Source organism: Myotis davidii, unplaced genomic scaffold (assembly GCF_000327345.1).
Source record: "Myotis davidii unplaced genomic scaffold, ASM32734v1 scaffold1025, whole genome shotgun sequence".
In the NCBI taxonomy this organism is placed as follows: Eukaryota; Metazoa; Chordata; class Mammalia; order Chiroptera; family Vespertilionidae; genus Myotis; species Myotis davidii.
Genome location: NW_006297812.1, coordinates 1052414 through 1073305, shown reverse-complemented (window position 1 = coordinate 1073305; position 20892 = coordinate 1052414). Strand labels below are relative to the sequence as shown.

Sequence of the window (20892 nt, the reverse complement as noted above, 5' to 3'; positions counted from 1 at the left end):
CATAGATCATGACATCAGAGAAACTGGAACCTATCACTAGCGTCATTGTTTTTTCTCTCCTCAAAGCTTGCCCCGTTCCCCTGTCCCCATAACACCCTTTTAACTGATTTTGGCTATTTTGAGAATTTGTGAAGAAATAAAGTAATTGCAGAAGATTTATTCTGTGCTCACCCACACACACACACACACACACCACCACCACCATCTAACTCTGGACCAGATGCTGAAACTTGGTCCCCAGATCCTGATGTCTCCATTGGCACAGTGCACACATGAGTCATATGCATATGTGAATCAAGATTAGTTATTATCAGGACACTGTGGTGATGGGTTCTTTCCCTGGCTTCCTGCCATTTGAACTGTCTAAGGGATGCATTCCTCAGCTGCATGCAGAAACAATAAAAGATGAAGCACGAGGGATTGTGGGATGGGAAGCAAAGAGGGCAGAAGCAAGCTTCTCTCTCCCTTTTCATCTTCAGGGAAGACTAGGAAAACACTGCACTAATGATGATGGTCATCATTGCTGAGCACCTGCTGTGAATGGGTATATGTACACAGAGATGCTAATAATAACACTTGTCACTGTTGAGCATCTACAGTACATATTTCATATACATCATTCATTTGCTACTTTCATCAAACCTAGAAGGTAAATATCACTATTTCCATTTTAAAAGACAAGATAGAATGAGGCATCTGCCCAGCCTCACAGGTAGTAAAACAGCCAGAATTTTCAAACCCAGGTTATTCTGACTCTGGAATCTTCATACTCACACACCCACTTGCTGTTTCTTTTCATTTTTTAAAAATATATTTTTATCAATTTCAGAGAGGAAGGGAGAGGGAGAGAGAGATAGAAACATCAATGATGAGAGAGAATCATTGATTGGCTGCCTCCTGCACACCCCCTACTGGGGATTGAGCCTGCAACGTGGGCATGTGCTCTTGACCAGGATCGAACCTGGGACCCTTCAGTCTGCAGGCTGACGCTCTATCCACTGGGTCAAACTGGCTAAGGCCCACCTGCTGTTTCTTGTTCTCCTGGCCCTCTAAGATCAGGATTTTTAATGAACTAATCCCTGTTTCTTCACCAGACTGAACCCCAGTTCTGTTCTCATTCCCACTATTGGTCAGTTGTCAGGAGGAACTAGTGACTCTAGGTTCCTTCCTTGTTTCTTTTTCTTTTTGTACTTTAAATTATTTTTTATTTTTCAATTACAGTTGACATACAATATTATATGAACTTCAGCTGTACAATCCAGTGATAAGACATTATATAACTTACTAAGTGATCATGCTGATAAATCTTATACCTGATACCATACATAGTTACTACAATATTATTGACTATTCCCTAGGCTGTACTTTATATCCCCATCACTATTCTGTAACTACCAATTTGTACTTCTTAATCCCTTCACCTTTTTAACATCCCCACAATCCCCCACCCATCTGGCTACTATCAAAATATTCTCTATATCTATGAGTCTGTTTCTTTTCCCATTGTTTTTTAGATTCAGTTGCTGATAGATATGTATTTATTGCCTTTTCATTGTTCATATTTTTTATCTTTTCTCTTCTTCTTCATCTTCTTCTTAAAGAAGATCCTTTAACATTTCATGTGATATTGGTTTGGTGGCGATGAACTATTTTAGGTTTTTCTTGTCTGGGAAGTTATCTGACCTTGAATTTTAAATGATAGGCTTGCTGGGTAGGATAATCTTGTTTGTAGGTCCTTGCTTTCCATCACTTTGTATATTCCTTTCCAGTCCATTCTGGCCTGCCAAGTTGAAAAATCAGCTAACAGTCTTATGGAAGCTCCCTTGTAGCTAACTAACTGCTTTTCTCTTGCTGCTTTTAAGCTTCTCTTTTTGTCTCTGACCTTTGGCATTTTAACTGTGATGTGTCTTGATGTGGACAGTCAGGTGTGTTCCAATTTGATGTCATTACAACCAAAAGTGAAATAAGCACATATATATTTATACACTGGTATTATTATTTTTGTAAGATAGTGTCTCCAAAGTGGAATTACAACCAAAAGTGAAATAAGCACATATATATACACTGGTATTATTATGTTTGTAAGATAGTGTCTCCAAAGTGGGATGTCCAAGTCAACATGTAGAGATATTCTGTGTGTTAAATGCCATTGTTACTGTGGAGATTGCTCATTTGATATTCTTTGGAATTATCTAGTCATTGGGTTTTTAGGAATTGAGCTGCTATTTGTAAAAAAGTTGACTTTTCTTTGTTCTAAGTGAACATTTTGTGATGCTTAAACCACAGATATGTATTGTCTCACAGCTCTGGAGCCTGGAAGTCTGAGGTCAAGGTGTCAACACGGTTGGTTCCTGTGAGGGCTGTGAGGAAAGGACCTCTTCCAGGCCTCGCTCCATGGCTTGTAAATGGCTGTCTTCTCCCTGTGCCTCTTCACATTGTCATCCTTTATGTGTGTCTGTGCCCAAATTTCTCCCTTTCATAAGGACACCCATCATATTGGATTTCACCCACCCTGATGACCTGATTTTAACTGTATGAGCTCTGTAATCACCCTGTCTCCAGATAAGGTCACTTCAGAGGGACTTTAACATGTGGATTTTGATGGGATGTAATTCAACCCGTAACATCTACTTATTTTCTGATATGTTTCAAAGTAAATTTCAGATCTTAGTTCACATCCCCTTGGATTCTTCAGTGATCATATCATTAAGTAGATAGGGCAGGCTGCTTGAGTTGCTATGCATGGTGTCACATTGATACGTGGTGGAACACACCATAATTTCAGCTATTTTGAAGCAGATATGATTGAACTGGCAAGTACTACTCCTCTGTTCAGGTGTGAGGAGGACATTTTTCTTTTCTTAGTCAATCCATAGAAGGTGTTTGGTGAAATTCCACCAGTGCTGATCCCAGAACCTCCGGACTACTAGCTGTTCAAGGATCAGGCAGGTCCCCTTTTTAGACCCACACAAAACAGGCAGTAGAACCCCTTCCCAGCAGGTTCATGGCCTTCTGCTGGCTAAGCTCCTGCCACCTCTCTGAAAACCAGAAACATTTCCAATTTCTCCCCAGGCCCAAGGAAATGGAAATCCGATTCTCTGTTGCTGGAACCTTAGCTCTTGCCAGGTTCTAAGGTGATTAAAACCCATTCTTTCTTTTGAAATCCCTGAGCTCTCACATGCATCCTCCACCTGCCACCAATGTGGATGCCTTGGGTGTGGCAAACTGTTTCATGTAGCTGTAGGTATTTCATTTTCAATGCTATGGTATTCCACTAATGAGTATAGATTATTATTCATCTTACAGTTGAAGGACTTTGGGGTTATTTTTAATTTGGGACTACTATAAGCAATGCTCTGAAAATATTTCTATAGATGTTTACCAGTGCACATGGGCATGCATCTTCTATAGCAGTGTAGTCTGCTACTCCAAGGGATCTCTAAGACCTTTTTAGGAATTCATGAGGTCACGACTGTCTTAATGAGAACCCTGGCACTAGCAACAGATGGTACTAGAAGTCATTGTATTCACCACAATGTACCACAGTTTAAATTTCATAATGTAGGGGAAATTATGCATTGTATTAAATCATGACCCTTGAGTACACATCTTTTTAATATTCTGTGTAACATCAAAAAATGTCAAGTACTTAGGAAATATTTAAGAAGAGCAAGATTTCTACAAGAAAAACTCTGTACTTTTATTAAAGTACATTGAATAAGACTTAAATAGGTGGAGATGTACGTTGAATTCATAGATTAGAAGACTCAGTATTATAAAGCTGTTAATTATCTCAAATTTTACTTGAAGATCTGATGCACAGAGATTGCTATACACGTACATGTTTGTAAAACTCCTTAGCACCTTAATGCAAGAAAGTTGAATTCCTAAGTACTTGATATTTTTTGATGCTAATATAAAATGTTTTTAATAAATTTTTTTCTGTTAGTGCCTGACATACAAAAACATCATTTAAGAAATATTAGCTTTGCATTCAGCAAACCTGCTAAAGACCAGACTGCATAAATAACCCCAGGAAGTACCTGCACAGTGTAGGAAGCAGAGAGACCGTGGAGTTTGATGTTGTTGAAGGATAAAAGGGTTCAGAGGCAGTAAATGTTGTGGTTCATGGTGGAATTCCAGTGCAAGGCAGTCAGTAAGCAGCAGAAGGTAACCATTATAGATGCTATGCATGTGGTATGGGTCCTCCGTGCAATTACCAGAAGAATGACCAGAGCAGTGAGAATAGGGGCAAGAATGAGGGATAGCAGAGTACTCCCAAAGGCAGATCCAACAGTTCTGGCCTTACTGCAGGCCACAGCATCCACCTAACTACATGCGGAGACCCTATGGGCATCACCACAATATTTCAATCCTCTTGTGCAAGAAAGGATGGAAGGTACTGACAACCAGGTGCAGGGGAGTGAGGTAGATCATTAAGATAGAATATATATCATGATATAGACCACCATTCTGCAGGGGCCCACCTTGCTGAAGACAGCCTAGAGAGGAGAGCAGTGCAGAAGATAAGGAAAGTCAAGGGGAGGAGACCCAGTTCAGCAGCCACTTCAACATCAGTACTTTTGCAGATGCCCCCAAACCCACCAGATGGCAAAGACAAAAGCAGCCCATCCACCAGCTGAGAATTGGTCTTCTCCCAAGGCTGAGTAGGGTGGGGCTGAGTAAATGCCAGTTTACCATCTCTACTATTATTCGATTAAGTCACCCAATAAGAATAAATGGACCTAAAATTCCAGCGATAAGAAATGAACAAAACATTGGAGCCGAAGACCTCAAGTCCTTCCTTTTGCCTGTTAACCAGATAACTAAAATTATCTGCAATATCTATGGAGCTTGGGCTTTTTATTATTTTGATTTAAATACATCTTTTTGGTAATGACAAATGGACAGACATGTTTGGGTTTTTTTTTTTTTAAGCCAGGTTTTTCTCTATATATCCTTAATGGTTTTTAAATGGTTTTATATCTAGACAAGTTGAGATTTTTAAGAACTACATTTCTAATCTTATATAATAAAAGCCTCATATGCAAATTGTTTGACTGGGAGTCTGACTGGGAGTTTGACCGCTCGCTATGACATGCGCTGACCACCAGTGGGTGGCGCGGAACATGGTAGGCATTGGCAATGTGGCGCTGGCAGCGGGTGGCAGTGGAGGTGCTGCTGGCCCCAGTGGGCCCTGACAAGAGCTGGACCACAGCAGGATGGTGGAGCAGGTGAGCGAGTGGCGCCAGGCCAAGGCGGGAGCAAGCGGGGGCCCAATCGCTCTGCTGATTGCCCCACAGATGGTAACAAGCGGTGGCAGCAGGGGGCGGGGCTGCCACCTGGCTTGCAAGCACTGAGAGGGCCAGGCAGGAGGCCTGGCCCTGATCAATTGCCTGCAGGTGGGATGGTGGAGCAGGTGAAGGGGTGGTTCCAGGCCACAGCGGGGTGCCAGGTGGGGCTGCGGGCTATGAGGCTGGAGGCACAAGCTGGGGCTGTGAGCCTGGGGGTGTGAACTGGGGCTCAATTTCCGCAGGCCACCCCAAGGAATCCCACCCATGCACGAATTCATGCACTGGGCCTCTAGTTTGTAATAAAAGTTTACAACATGATTTTTTTAAAAAAAGCCAATAAATTTTCAATCATCCTATATCAGTGGTTCTCAAGCTGTGGGTCCCGAACCCTTTGGCAATCGAATGGCCCTTTCACAGGGGTTGCCTAAGACCATCCTGCATATCAGATATTTACATTACGATTCATAACAGTAGCAACATTACAGTTATGAAGTAGCAATGAAAATAATTTTATGATTGGGTCACAACATGAGGAATTGTATTTAAAGGGCCAGAAGGTTGAGAACCACTGTCCTATATAATAAAAGGCTAATATGCAAATAGACTGAACGGTGGAACAGCTAAACAACTGGTTACTATGACATGTGCTGACCACCAGGGGATGCGCGTAGAACATGGTGGGCGTCAGCCGCGGTGGGATGGTGGAGCAGGTGAGCACGGGCGCCAGACCAAGGCAAGGTGCTGATTGCTGTCAACGGGCTAAGCCTCTGGTGGTTACTGAAAATTCTTTGCTCCTGCATGCTGCAGTCTTGCCCATGCTCGTACCACTGCCAGCGATGGAGCCGCTTTTTGCACCTGCTGCTGGTGCCAGCCCCAATCACTTTGCATCATCAGCAGGTGCCAGTGGTGGTGGGACCGGGGCTGCTGGCAGACAGAGGGCCTCGGTGGGAGAGGCCCGGTGGAGGTGTGGGCCGAGATCCACCCCTTTGCCCACCGCAGCCTTAAGGCCAACAGTTCCTTTCAAGGTGCACTAATTCATGCACTGGGCATCTAGTCTATTAATAAAGGTCTTATATAACAATAAAAGAAATCACTTTATATCTATTCAGTTAAATGATTCTTCCACATCTATTGTGATTATCATGATTTCCCCCTTATCTATACTAATAAAATGGTAATATGCTAATTAGACTGGTTTGACCAGCCATCTTCTGGATGTCCGGCTTCCTTCCGGACAAAACCGTTGTGGTGGGGGCTGAGGCAGAGGCAGTTAGGGGCGATAAGGCCGTCAGGGGAGGGCTGTTGGGGGTGAGATCAGGCTGGCAAGGGTGGGGAGATGGGGGCAAGATCAGGCTGGCAGGGGAGGACAGTTGGGGGTGAGATTAGGCCGGCAGGAGGAGGACAGTTAGGGGCAATCAGGCAGGTAGGCAGAGGCAGTTAGGGGCGATAAGGCCGTCAGGGGAGGGCTGTTGGGGGAGAGATCAGGCTGGCAGGTGAGGGCAGTTGGGGGCGAGATCAGGCCAGCAAGGGAGGGCAGTTAAGGGTGACCAGGAAGGCAGAGGCAGTTCCTATTGTGATTATCATGATTTCCCCCTTATCTATACTAATAAAATGGTAATATGCTAATTAGACTGGTTTGACCAGCCATCTTCTGGATGTCCGGCTTCCTTCCGGACAAAACCATTGTGGTGGGGGCTGAGGCAGAGGCAGTTAGGGGCGATAAGGCCGTCAGGGGAGGGCTGTTGGGGGTGAGATCAGGCTGGCAGGGGAGGACAGTTGGGGGTGAGAACAGGCTGGCAGGGGAGGGCGAGTGGGGGAGAGATCAGGCTGGCGGGGGAGGGCAGGTGGGGGCGAGATCTGGCCAGCAAGGGAGGGCAGGTAAGGGTGACCAGGAAGGCAGAGGCAGTTCGGGGTGAGATCAGGCCAGCAGGGGAGAGCAGTTGGGGGTGAGATTAGGCCGGCAGGGGGAGGACAGTTAGGGGCAATCAGGCAAGCAGGTAGAAGCAGTTAGGGGCGATCAGGTAGGCAGGCAGAGAGGGTAGGGGCAATCAGGCAGGCAGGCAGAGGGGTTAGGGCAATCAGGCAGGGAGGCAGAGGCAGGTAGGGGCGATCAGGCAGGCAGGCAGGTGAGCAGGTAGAAGCCAGCGGTCCCAGATTGAGAGAGGGATGTCCACCCACCGGTTTAAGTCCAATCCTTGTGGGATCGGACCTAAACCGGTGGTTGGAAATCCCCCAAGGGGTCCCCGATTGGAGAGGGTACAGGCTGGGCTGAGGGAACCCCCTCCTCGCCCCCTCCCTTTGCACAAATTTTGTGCACCGGCCCACTAATCCTGATAATAAAATAAATTATCTTGCATTTTTGCATTAAACACAGCTTTTCATCCTAATATATAAAAATCCTGGGTCGTAAAGACCAGTAACAACCAGGCACCACCAACCGGAATTCAGTCCTGCAGTCAGCGTGCCCCAGCACTGACTGCTGAGGGCACTGTGAATCAGGGCCAGAGAGAGGCCTGAAGAGAGAAGCAGGGACTGATCCATTGCCTCTGTGGCAGCTTCTGATCAGCACTTGCCTCTCTCTTTCTCTCCCAGTCTGGCCAGCAGCTGTGCCTCCATTTCTCTCCAGGCCTCCACCAGGGCTGCTGATCAGCCCTGCCTTTCTCATCAGGCCCTGTTGATAGGCCCAGAGACGCTGACTGGCATAGGAACTGACCAATCAAAACCAAATGTGGGTGCTGTGAAGAACCAATGGCTGCCTAGGAGGCAGAGTTTTTGACGCTGACTGGCTTTGAAACTGACCAATCAGAACCAAATCTGGATGCTGTGGGGAGCCAATGGCTGCCTAGTAGGTGGAGCTTTTGACACTGACTGGCATAGAAACCGACCAATCAGAACCAAATTGGCCAGCAGAGGAGGGCAGTTGGGGGCGAGATTAGGCTGGCAGGGGAGGGCAGTTGGGGGCAACCAGGCCAGCAGGGGAGGGCAGTTAGGGGCAATCAGGCTGGCAGGCAGAGGCAGTTAGGGGCAACCAGGCTGGCAGGGAAGGGCAGTTAGGGGCCAGCAGTTGGACATCCTCCAAGGGGTCCCCAGTTGGAGAGGGTGCAGTCTGGGCTAAGGGAATCCCCCCCTCCATGCACGAATTTTGTGCACCGGGCCTCTAGTTTTATATATCTTTCTACAAATTTAGGTTTGGTTTCTAACATTTTTGAAAATGTGAGATTTGCTTATAATTTTCCTTTCTTCTAACATTTCTGTTGGATTTTTATATCAAGATTATATACTTAAAGGTCCCAGTTGTGTGGCTTAGTTGGTTGAGCATCATCCCATGCACCAAAGGATTGCTGGTTCAATTCCTGGACAGCGCACATGCCCAGGTTGTGGGCTCAATCCCCCAATTGATGTTTCTCTCTCACATCAATGTTTCTCTCCCTGTCTCCCTTCCTCTCTCTCTAAAATCAATAAAAACATTTTTTTAAAAAAAGGTTATACTTAAGTTGAGAATTATTGTCTTATTTCTTTATTTGTCATGATTATTTGTATAAATATCCAAGTATTTCTTCCATAAATTGCTGGTAGACTCTGGTGAGACCATCTGGATTTGGAGTTTTATATGCAGAAGTATGTGGGGTTTTTTGTTACTACTAGATCAATTTCTTTAAATGCTTACATGGCATTATTCAGTTTTTCTTTATATTATTTAATTGGAGTCTGTTGATGGAAATGTTAAATGTCTTTCAGTTTCACTATTACTAAGAGTGCTGCAACGAACACATTTATACAAGTATTTGGCAAATTTGTGACTCTACATTTAAAATATATTTTATAAGATAATTCTTACAAGAGAAATTGCTGGGTCACAAAATATAAATATGTTTAGCTGTTTGGGTCTTGATGTCAGACCATTTCTTACCTGAAGAAGCAGCACTGAGGAGAGAAGTGCTCTCTGTACGAGTTGCTTCTTGGGGTGACAAATTACCCAGAACTCCATGGCTTAGAACCATAACGAACATCATGCTCCTCAGTTTCTGTGAGTCAGAAACTTGGGAGGGGCTTAGTCTTGAGATGGTTGTCAAGACATGAGCCAGAGCTGCATCATCGGAATGCTTATCTAAAGGTGGAGGATCCACTTCCAAGGTGGCTCACTCATGTGGTTGGATAGCTGGTGCCAGTCCCTGACAAAAGACTTTAGTTTGTCCCCCAGTGTGGGCTTTCCACAGTCTGTTTGAGTAGCATCACCACATGGTGGTTGGGTTCCCCAGAGCAGGGGGGGTGCGGGAAGGGGAAGGAGAAGGGGGAAGAGAAGGAGAGAGAGAACGAGAGAGAGAGAGAGAGAGAGAGAGAGAGAGAGAGAGAGAGAGAAGAGAAGCACAAGTGTTATAAAGTAGCTCTGGAAGTCACACACCATCACTTCCACCACATTCTATTCCTTAAAAGCAAGAGATTGTGAGCACGTTTTAAGACCATTACAGCCTCTCTATGAGGCTAGTTTAAGTGGATTGATCTCCTTGGCACAAACCTTCAAAAACATGTTTCTAAGGAGACGCTGTCAGCCCATTGAAGTCACTGAGGTAAATGAGATCAGCTGGGGAGAGTGTGGAACTGTGCCTATGAGCTTTTAAGCGTCTGCTGCCCTTGGTGTCCAGTGTCCTTAGTGTTCTGGCAACTCCCCAGGCTCAAGATTTATGTCTTAATTATGTAAATAGAGCGATTATGCCATCAGGGGCTCTGGTAAGCTAATTACTAAGCAAGAAATCAATGCCACTGAAGTTGAGACTAATGAATTCCGTGGCTCCCAACATTTTGACTGCAACTGCGATATCAAGGATCTTATTTCAACAGACCATGTGAGAGAGCTTGAGGGCGAGGGCCCTTCTCACCATGATTGCTTCAGTGAGACCCTGTCCAAACTTCCTTTTCTCATGGATGCTGGGGGCTGACAACAACCCCTGGCCAGCCTCTCCCGCTGCATGGCCACTGCTGCACTTACCACTCCGCCTGTAAAAGCGCAGCTCTGGGAAGTAACCCTGTGGATTGTTATGGCCAGTGCCACTGGGAGGGCGGGGCTCCAGCCAGAGCATCAGCTCAATTGGATGTGACATTTGCATTTGAAGGATCGAGGGAAGTTGAAAAGGTTCCACTGGGGTCCCTTTCTCCCCAACTCTCTGCTTCTCATGATCTGATTGTCCCTGGCAACGGGCATGACTGGACAGGGAGGTCTCCTGACTCTAAAGGCCCTGGAGGCACAAGAATGTCTGCTCTCCTTCTGGTGCACCCTTTGCTCTCCTCCACCCCCACATCACAGGGCTCTGGGCTCTGTTTCTCTTGCTCGGTGGGGCTATTTTCGCTTTCATTCCAAGTGGCCTGGTCTTGCCCTCTGCATGTATCCAGTGCTGATACAAGAAACAGACACGTGCAATCTGGCTCTGCATTTATTATAAAAACGCTCTTGAGGGCTATGTCTGGGTACATCTACAACAATGTCATGACGGGGATTTGTCTGGTGTCCCAGAATTGTGACCAAGGTCCAAACCAAAGTAGTGGACAAGAGACACTGAGGAGCCCTGCGTTCTAAAGAGAGCTACCCCCGGGCAGGGTCAACACACCCTGGCAACATGACAATGTGGTTAAAAACCTCAGGCTGCAGAACCAGCTGCCACCTTCAGCCCACACCCCATCCTGACCCCTGTCCCCCAATCTTGCTTCTATAAAGGAAGGATGGGGGGATGTGGAAAGAGAGCATCTGAGCTGCCAATCCTACTATATTTGATGTGAGGGGCAGTTCCCTTTTCTCCCCCTGGGAAGACACATGTGATCACAGAAACCACTGGCCACTTCTGGTCTGGATAGATCTATAAAAGGCCTATGGAGGTGGCCCATGCCAGTGGAGGGAGAAGGGACTGTAGAGGGCCTGGAAGATAGGGCTGGAGGTGCCCCCATCCCACTTCCCGTCAGCACTTGGAAAACAAAGATGTCTCTGGCCTTTTCTGTGGTTCCACTTAAAGGATATGGGCTGAGGAGGGTCAGGAGCTGTGGGCTACACAGACTGTTGCCACAACAAGTAGGGGTGCCTCCACCCAAGGAAGGTTAGGGGTCATGGCCCAGATTGAAGGGGGACTTTGCCACCTCCTCTCTGAGTGGGTCCTTGAGGGAGAGGCAATCAGGCTGAGTTGGGCTTTGCTCCAAAACATGAGCTCATCTTCCACATGGTGACTGCCACTTCAGCAGGGTCACTAGCCTCATATGGGAGCAGAATGAACCAGGCCAAGATCAGGGATGCCTCCTTACCACCACTGCCCCTCCACCATGCTGAGATGCTTCCCGCCTGCCCGAAGTCTGGAGAGCTAGACCCAGAAGAGGAAGGAGGAGGAGCAGAAGTGAAAGAAGAGAGCGCACTGTCCCTTCCATCTCCAGTCCCTGGAGCCATAGCCCTCCTGAGGTTTCAGGGATGGAAGAACTTTGAATCAGAGACAAATCTGGAGGTTTAAATGGACTGGACTGGGATTTTAATAACTGAAAGTGACAGGAACATGACTTTCTACCCAAAATGTCATTAAATGACGGGGGAGAGGAATTTAACAGAACACAGAAGAAAGCAGTGACTGGAAAAAGTTAATTTTCTTGTTTATACCCCACTGAGTTGAGACTCTTCAATAACCCACTGCACATCCTTCCAGTCAACGCTGTCGAAGTAAAGCCCCATGGACAGAAGCCTCAAAAGTTTTTGCAAGGCCATCCAGGACATGAGGAAATGAGCATGTGCACACACTATGGGAGCAGAGGTAAACTGGGAAGGCATTTTGAGGGAGCGATTTGGCAATAAGGTATCATAAGCCTTAAAAAGTCCATGCCATTAACACAGCAGTTTTATGCTTAGGAATATATTTATTCAGTGTTCAACAGATTTTTAAAAAGTTTTAAAATATTGTTTTAATGATTTTATAGAGAGAGGAAGGAAAAGAGAGAGAGAGAGAGCAAGAGAGAGAGAGAGAGAAACATCGATGGGTTGCCTCCCATACCCACCCTGACCAGGGACCAAACCCATAACTTGGGCATGTGCTCTGACCTGGAATCAAACCGGCAACATTTGATGCACAGGACGATGCCTGACCAACTGAGCCACACTGGCCAGGGCCTTGTTCTATAGATTTCTATGGAGCCCCAATATGTGCTGGGTACCGCTCCAGGTACACTGACCAAGACAGACATGATCTTATCCTGTGGACATTACAACTTGGTGAAGGGGAGAGACAGGAAAACAGGATTTACACTGTAGCCTGACTCCTGCTCTAGTAGAACGAAGGGCAGGTGATGGTGGCCACCATGAGAGGGACAGCTGAGCCTGTCTGTGGTGATAATGGTGATGATGGGGTGTCAGGGAGGCTCGTCTGAGATGGTGATGTCTGAAAGATGAATAGGGATTAGCTAGGCATGAAATTGCAGGTTGAGGGAGAGTGTGTATAAGAGCGTAGAGGCAGAGATAGCACGAAGAGAGCCTGGTGTGCTTAAGGAGCCCGAAGAAGTTCAGTTTGGCCAGAAAGAGAAGCAAGAGTGGGAAGACGATAAGGGGGGAGGCTGAAAAGAGGAGGCAAGGGACCCTAAGGAAATAATTCAAGATGCACAAAAAGACTCACCAAAGCCTCATGTATAATTGTGATACCTGAAGTCTGGAGACAAGTTCGATGACAAACAGTAGGTTCCCAGTGACACCAATACAATAGCACACTGCTCTGCTCTGAATTTATTGACACAAAGAGATGTTCAATGTCATATTACCAAATAAAAATCAGGATATAAAATAGTATGAAGAATATGGTCTTATTTTTATTTTAAAAATTTTACAAAGCCCTAGCCGAGTGATGGCAAACCTTTTGAGCTCGGCGTGTCAGCATTTTGAAAAACCCTAACTTAACTCTGGTGCCGTGTCACATATAGAAATTTTTTGATATTTGCAACCATAGTAAAACAAAGACTTATATTTTTGATATTTATTTTCTATATTTAAATGCCATTTAACAAAGAAAAATCAACCAAAAAAATGAGTTCGCGTGTCACCTCTGACACGCGTGTCATAGGTTCGCCATCACTGCCCTAGCCAGTGTAGCTCAATGGATAGAGCACTAGCCCGAGGACTGACTTTGGTCAAGGGCACGTACCTCGGTTGCAGGCTTGATCCCTGACCCTGGTCCAGGCGAGTGCAAGAGGCAACCAATTGCCTCACACGTGGATGTTTCCCGCTCGCTCTCTCCCTCTACTCCTCCCTTCCAGTCTCTCTAAAAAATCAAGGAAAAAATATCCTCAGGTAAAGATTAACAAAAATAAGTAAAATAAAGATTATACAAAGATTCTGGAAAAAATGTTAACAATACTTACCTCTGAGTGCTAAGGTTGCAGGTGAATTTTATTATTTGCTTTGTGCTCAGCTGTAGTTTCTACTGTTGTTTATCTGTGTGCAAGTACTGCTGGGTAATAAAGAAGAAGTGAAAACTATAAGACATAAAATTTCTGAAATGTAAGCTTAAAAAACCTAGTGACAGGAAAATTTTGGTTAAACAAAGAAATTATTCAAAATTGAGAAGGGGAAGTCTGTAAATGCAACTGACATGGAATATCGATTTTAACATTTATGAGCTTCAACCTTAGTGCTCATCCGACTGTGCATCACATGCAGTCCCACCATGGCGGGCCAGGCAGCACTGGCGTCTCAGGGATGTCTCCAATTCTGCCTCTACCTCAGTTTTGGTCTTTGTATAATAAAGCTACATTCTCTAGTTTCTTTTTCTTTTTTGAGGTATAATTATATACAAAACACTGCATGTATTTAATGCACACAATTTGATGAGTTTGAACATGAGCCTATACCCATGAAACTGTCAAGGTAATAAATATATCCATCACCTCCAAAAGGTTCCTTGTGCCTTTTTGTGGTGTGTGTGTGTGAAACACAACATGAAATCTGTTCCCTTAACAAAATTTTAAGTGCACAGTACAGTGTTAACCACAGGCATGATATTGCACAGTGGATTCTAGAATTTAATCATCTTGCATAACAGGCTTTATGCCCATTGAAGAATTTGCAAGCAGATTAGCTTATAACGACACTTAAGTTCCCTCACGGCCTTACCAATTCCAGTGGTTCACACAGCTCTGTCTAGGAAATAGGCAGCTTTTGCTGGTCCTGGTGGGTGGCCCACTTTGGAACCTGCACACACACATCTAGCATCATGAGTATATACCAATGTCTTATGGAGGCTTGCACAGCTGTGATGTACTGTCTCCTCTTTGATGACAATCCTTGTGTTAGTGATCATGTTTCCTTTTTGCCCGGGATGTGTGTAATCAGAAACCATGTGATGCTCAAATATTAGGGTTTGAGTGGAGCTCTTCAGAGTCAGCTGTGAACTCAAGCTGCCCCTCGGATGGAAGTCCACCAGCCCTGTGTCTGAAGCTCGCCAATCTCCCTTCTGTCGCCTTTTCCGCTCTTGTGTTCATGCAGGTCCTCTGAGCAAGAATTCCTCCTCAGGACCACTGTTGGCCTCCTGGCCCGTCACAGCCCAGCTTACGTCTCACCTGTGAAAAGCCCTCCCCAATGCTACAATTTACATGGAAATGGCCTGTACGTGTTTCATGGGAAGAGCATAGACTGTCACTGGGAGCCCTGACATCCAACTGACACTCATGACTTGCTAGTTGGGTGATCTTGGGAAATTTACTTGATCTTTAAGAAGTTGGTTTTTTTTTTCTCCCTTAGATGTTGTGAGGGTTACAACATATTATAATTTAGGTCCCTTAAATTACCAAACATGTGTATTCAACAAGCATTTATTAAGGACCAACCATGCAGTCAACAGTAAACTAGACATCACATGAATGCTAGTCTTGTTACAGCATTCAGTAGTCAACAGTAGCCTTCTAGAGAACTTAGCAAACTGTGCCTCTTATGTTTCACCTATGAATGTCTTGTTAATTCTTTTGTATTACCAAAATATTTGTCAAATTCTTACTGTGAGCCTGTGGGGGCAAAATGATGAACAAGAGCCTGCCCTTTTTTGATTGCATGGATACAAAGGGGACTTTTGAAGACTTTAAATAAGGCAGTGATTTGATGGGATTTGTACCTTTAAAATACCACATTTTCCCCAATTAGTTGGAACTTCCTCCCCTTCCTTGCCTGGCTAAGTCCTCCCATTTGTTATTTTTCCAATTTGATGTCACCTCCTGGAGAGCTACTTCCCTGACCTCCAGGTCTGGGTTTGCACCCTCCCGTGTACTCTCTTCATAACCCCCGCACAGCTCTAATTACACTGGGTGGTAATTGCCTTGCAACTTGTCTATGTGCCCCCAGCCCATGAGCTCCATGCCCATCTTTTCATATTTGTACCCCAATGTCCAGCCAGAGCATAGAGTCGGTGCTCAGTAAGGATTTGCTGAAAAATGGTGACTCTGGCAAGAACAGTTTCAGGGAGCAGTGGGAACAGAGCCAGACTACAAGAAAATGAAGCAAGATTGGGAGGTGAGTCCTGGAGACAGTAAGAAGAGTTACTTCTTCAAGAATCTTACTTAAGAAGGGAATGGTGGAGAAGGGCAATGGCTAGAAGAGGACACCAGTGGGATTGAGTGTTTATTTTGTAAGATGGGAGAGACTTCAGTATATTTAAATATTGATGGGAAATATCTGGAAGGAAGGAGATTAAGATAAAGGAGACTGCATTAGTCAAATGTGGCTGTAATAATGTTGCATAAAAAGCAACCCCCAGGTTCAGTGTTTTCCAGTGAGAACAAACAGTTATTTTATTCACTCATGTGTCTGCAGGTTGGCTCGGCAACATGTTGCACGTCTGCATATCTGGGTCTGCTCCATGTGCCTTTCATCCTCCTTAGGCCAGTGGGCTAGCCAGCGCAGGTGCCTCTCATGGTGTTGGCCCAGGCTGAAGAGGCAGGATCAGAAACATGCAAGAGCTCTTAAGGCCTTGGCTCAGAACAGGCACGTTGTCACTTCTGTCCACATTCCATTATCCCAAACAAGTCACATGGTGATCTCAATCTCAACATCGATAGGTCAGGGAAAAGCACTCTGCCCACAGTGAACCAGGGCAATGATGGGACCAAGAAAGAATTGTGAGCTAATGCAGCTCAGTAAGAGATGATAAGATAAGAGGGCAAGTCCCTTGGAATTCATATCCTTACAGTGGAGCAGTTCAAGCTGCTGGCCGGGCTCAGGCTGCGGCCATGAACAGCGGAAGCGGAGAGGAGGTGAAGGTGACTAAAGCTAAAGTGATGGAGGCACTGGGAGACCCAGGACTTGGGTTGGTGGTCATGCAGATGATAGAATTACCCAGCGGGGAGCAGCAGGGTGAGGATGGATGTTGCAGGGAACCTGGAGAAGGCAGGGTTAAGGAGAGGTTGGGACATAAGCCTCAGGGAGGCAGGGTTTTGCATGGGATCAGGGGCACCTATTCTCAAAGCAGTATCAGGGAGCATGGAGTAAGCCATCTCCAACTTCTGACAGACATTTCTGGGTTATGGAAGAAAGAGCAGTTCCTAATAGAGAAGCCTGCAGGGGAAACAACATTTCTGGGGAAGAGCCAAGTTCCAGTTAGCGAGAGAGAGAAGAAGCTATGCATTGAAGAGTCTGAGGAAACAGGAAGTTTATTTACTGAAGAATTGGTTCTGCAGAGGAGAAAGCCCACAGCAGTGGGAGAGCAGGCACATGCCCAGGGGAAAGACAGCATGTGTGTGAGGCTCACCTGGGCCTCTTGAGGAAAGAAGGTGCCAGGTGTTTCTGGAAAGAGGGAATCCAAAGCCAGGAGACTTAGTTGCTGGGACTCCCACCACGTGGGGAAAACAGTTTGATGTCCCTGGAGGATGAGGCAATCCTAACTCACTAGAAAAGCACAAGGCGCTAAGAAATACTTAATAAAAGGAATTATATCAGAAGAAAGCACTGGGTCCATGAGCCACCATCTTCTCCACTGGAAAGAGCTGCTGCTCTTATTTTCTGGTCCTGGCCAGGGAAAGGGTCAGTAGCCTGCGATGCCACAATACTCTGACCCCTGTTGCTTCCAAACTTGAGAATTACCTGCCCAGAAATTTCAAAACCTTTGGTTATGAGTTTTGATTTCTCATTAATCTTTATGGAGTTTACCTTGATAATTAAATTACACATATTATTTACCAGGTCATCCTCTCCAATTAAGATGACAATTAGCTTCCATGTTCCACAGGTATTTAAATACTAGCATCTCCATGAAAAAGCTGAATGAAACATTTAGGACATATATTCACACTAACAAGGGGGAGCCCAGAGGGAGGATTTGGAACGTCCAACAGTAGACTGGAGAGTAATGGGACTTCATGATGAACACAGAATAGTACTGACTATCACATATCCCATGGCACTTGAAGAAGAGTGTGAGCCAGCTGGGAAGACTGGGTACTTCTTACCTTGGCAGGTCGTAGAAACAGAAAATTAGTGTGTACAACAGTGTGGGCAGTAGGCCTTAAAAGAATGATGGCCAACAACAACAACATTTATTGCTGCTACTATTTGTTAGATGCTTATTGTGTGTAAAGCATTATACCAGGAACTCTACAAACATTATGCCAATTCATACGTACTAAATCCTCATGAAGTTAAGTATTATACTGACAAAGAAACTGAAGCTCAAAGAAGTGCAGTAACTGGCCTAAGATCACGTGGCTAGTAAGTAGCAGAGTTGATACTTGAATCCCGGTTGAGAGGAGGCATGTTCCTCTATATGGTGGGAGTAAGTGCAGTAACTGGCCTAAGATCACGTGGCTAGTAAGTAGCAGAGTTGATACTTGAATCCCGGTTGAGAGGAGGCATGTTCCTCTATATGGTGGGAGACCGATGTAAAGCAGAGAGGTTCTGGCCATGATGGTGCCTGCTGCTAAGGCCATGTGGCTGCCACAAGAATGGCTTGGTCCAAGGGCAGCAAATATATGGCAAATGTACCGCCTGTCACTCCCTGTAGTTGTCCCCATGGCAGACATCTCTAATTTATCATGATATGTCCGCCTGATCACAGATGCAGCCTCATAATCCTCCTCACCACAGCACTGCAAGCCACCCCTAAGTCAGTCTTTGCCATCCTGATGTAGATGCTGCAGGAACACGTGAATGACAAAGAACTGGGCTTGAGTTTGAGGTACCTAGCTCTGCATCCTGGTTCTCCCTCTTCAAGCACTTCCTGAGCTCACTTCACCATCTGTGAAACTTGAAGGCTTGTGAGGATTAAATAAATGCCAAAGTGTGAACTACAGTGCCTCCAGCACCGTAAGTCCCAGGGAAGCATTTGTGTCCTTCTTTCAAAAATAGTGATCAACACGTTTAGACTTGGGTCAGGGGCAAGGGTAGGTTTCTCAACATCTTAGAAACTGATCTGGTAGAGAAAGGCAATGACAATGAGCCTGTATAAAGAGGTCCAGGGGCCAGGACCTACAGTGACGAGAGTGGCTAATGTGTCAAAAAGTGATCCAGCCAGGATTGGAGGGAGGCCCCATGAAAGAGAGGCAAAGAAGCCAATTGTGGCAGCAACCAAGAATCCCTGGATCAGGTTCAACCTGGATACAAATTCAAACCTATATCAGCCCAGGTGGGCCAGCCAAGGTGACCTGAGGTGAGGCTTTGGTAGCCCTAGGATGAAGAATGTTTGCTAGACAAACAGAATGTGTCTTACTTGACCTTTTCATTATTGTCCATGTAGGTTGTGTTGGGTTTTCTTCTAGTTTTTTAAAGTTGAAAAATGACAACTTATTCTGTTTTAATTTGAGGAGAGGAGGATACTGTCTATATCAAAAAGGAAGGTGGGGTTCAGAATAGCCTAGGTGCCAAGAGTCCTGAGGGCAATGATCATCTTCGGGAAGAATGGAGAAGAGCCATGGAGCTGGAGCCAGGCAGAGAAGGGACAGTTCAGGGGTGTGGATGGAAGAAGACCAGGAAGTAGCGAGCAGGAACTGCAAGGTCTTCTCCTGCCTTTGATTTCAGTCTCCTATTAGATTTAAGTAGATCGCTGCATGTCCTTCTAGAGTCCTAGTGTCCTGTTATCTCATTTACCCTTTCCAGGTCTTGACCTTGGCTTGATGGATGTGGGGGAGGTCTAGAAAGAGCCCCAAGTTATAGAGGTTAGCAAGTCATGAATCCTAGCTTAGAGCACCAGATCTTGGCAGCAGTTTAGGGCCTGGGTTTTAGGGAGAAGGAAGGAAACCATTGTTCAGAACCAGGTCCTAATTCAGGGTGGGTATATTAGGCTCTACTGATGGAAAGGACTGGAGGCTTTCTTGGGTCACCTCGAGTCAGTATATACATATGTTTTGAATGAGGAAAGAACTATGATAAGGAGGAGCATGGAAACAAGGCAGTTAGAAATCTCAACCATAGTCAGGCCTCATGGTTACCAAACAAGAAGAACCTTGAAGAACAGGAACTGAAGTTTAACTGGATTTTGCAGAGATCAAAACCGGAAGACTGAGTCAATCCCATGTGGCTCTAGTGATCAGGATAGATTGTTACCCACAGCAGTTCTCATTTTCACTGAAGTGTTTTCTATTCCACATGTCTGCTTCTTTGTGTTTATCTACTTCTCAGGTGGTAGACCAACCCCCCGCACTGTACTCATACCTTTTGCGTACTTATAATTTAGTTGATGCGTAAATAATGACTTACTTATGGTTGCTCATGGTCTCTGCTTGCATCAATTTCTGCTCCTAACATCAATGAAAATATTCTCTCTAGGGAATCTCAGAATTCAGATTCCCAATAGAGAAAACCTAATTGGTCCAGATCATCATTATTGTCTCAGTTGAGAAAGAAGTCAGATGACCTCATAGATTGGTTGTCATGAGTTATCCAACTATGAGAGGAAGAGTTTTCCATTGAAAGCAGCCCATGACTATGCAACTGTGCACTTGGTTTTTGTCCTCTTTCTGTCCAGATTGGAAGTTCCCAAAGGGCAAGGCCTAGAAACTGAGACTCTGTTGCTCCTGCCTGTGTCAGGCATAGATGATCCCGAGGACTGCGTGGGAGATGAGTCTACCTGCCTCAGAGGTCAAGCGCATCACCAATAGGTGTCAATATCAGTTATGTGGCACTTCCCATGGCCAGGCATTCCATAGAGAGAATCACATTTAATCCTCACAACAACTTTTAAAAATAAATTGTTGTGTCAATTTTATGGAAACTAAGACTTAAGCAACTTGTTCAAGGTCACAAAGTCAGGCAATAACATACAACTTTTGGAGCCCTTCATGAGCTTGGCCTTCCCAGCACAGACCCCTGTAGCGACTATGTGATCAAACTGGGGGAAGAGGGTTCAAATAGGAAAGCCGGGCTCCTGACTCTGTGGGAAGGTCAGGAACATAGAGAGGGCAGTTCCTGCTCCTGGACTTGTGTGCTTTTCTCTTCTAGCCCAAGCTGGCCAGGAACTCAGTTGGCGTTGTATAACTGGTGGGTGGCTCCTTTCTATACTATCTCTTTGTGGAAGAGAAGGGACTATGCTCAAAACAGGAGTCTGTCAAAGTATAAAGAGGGACCAGTTATGCTTTGGTCTCATCACTATTCTTCTTCTCCTCCTTCTCCTTC

At 45.4% G+C, this 20892-nt stretch overlaps 1 pseudogene; it reads left to right on the top strand.

Annotated features, from left to right (window-relative positions):
- Positions 1-2801: 2801 nt before the first annotated feature.
- LOC102758977 lies at positions 2802-4671 on the top strand (annotated as a pseudogene).
- Positions 4672-20892: the final 16221 nt, after the last annotated feature.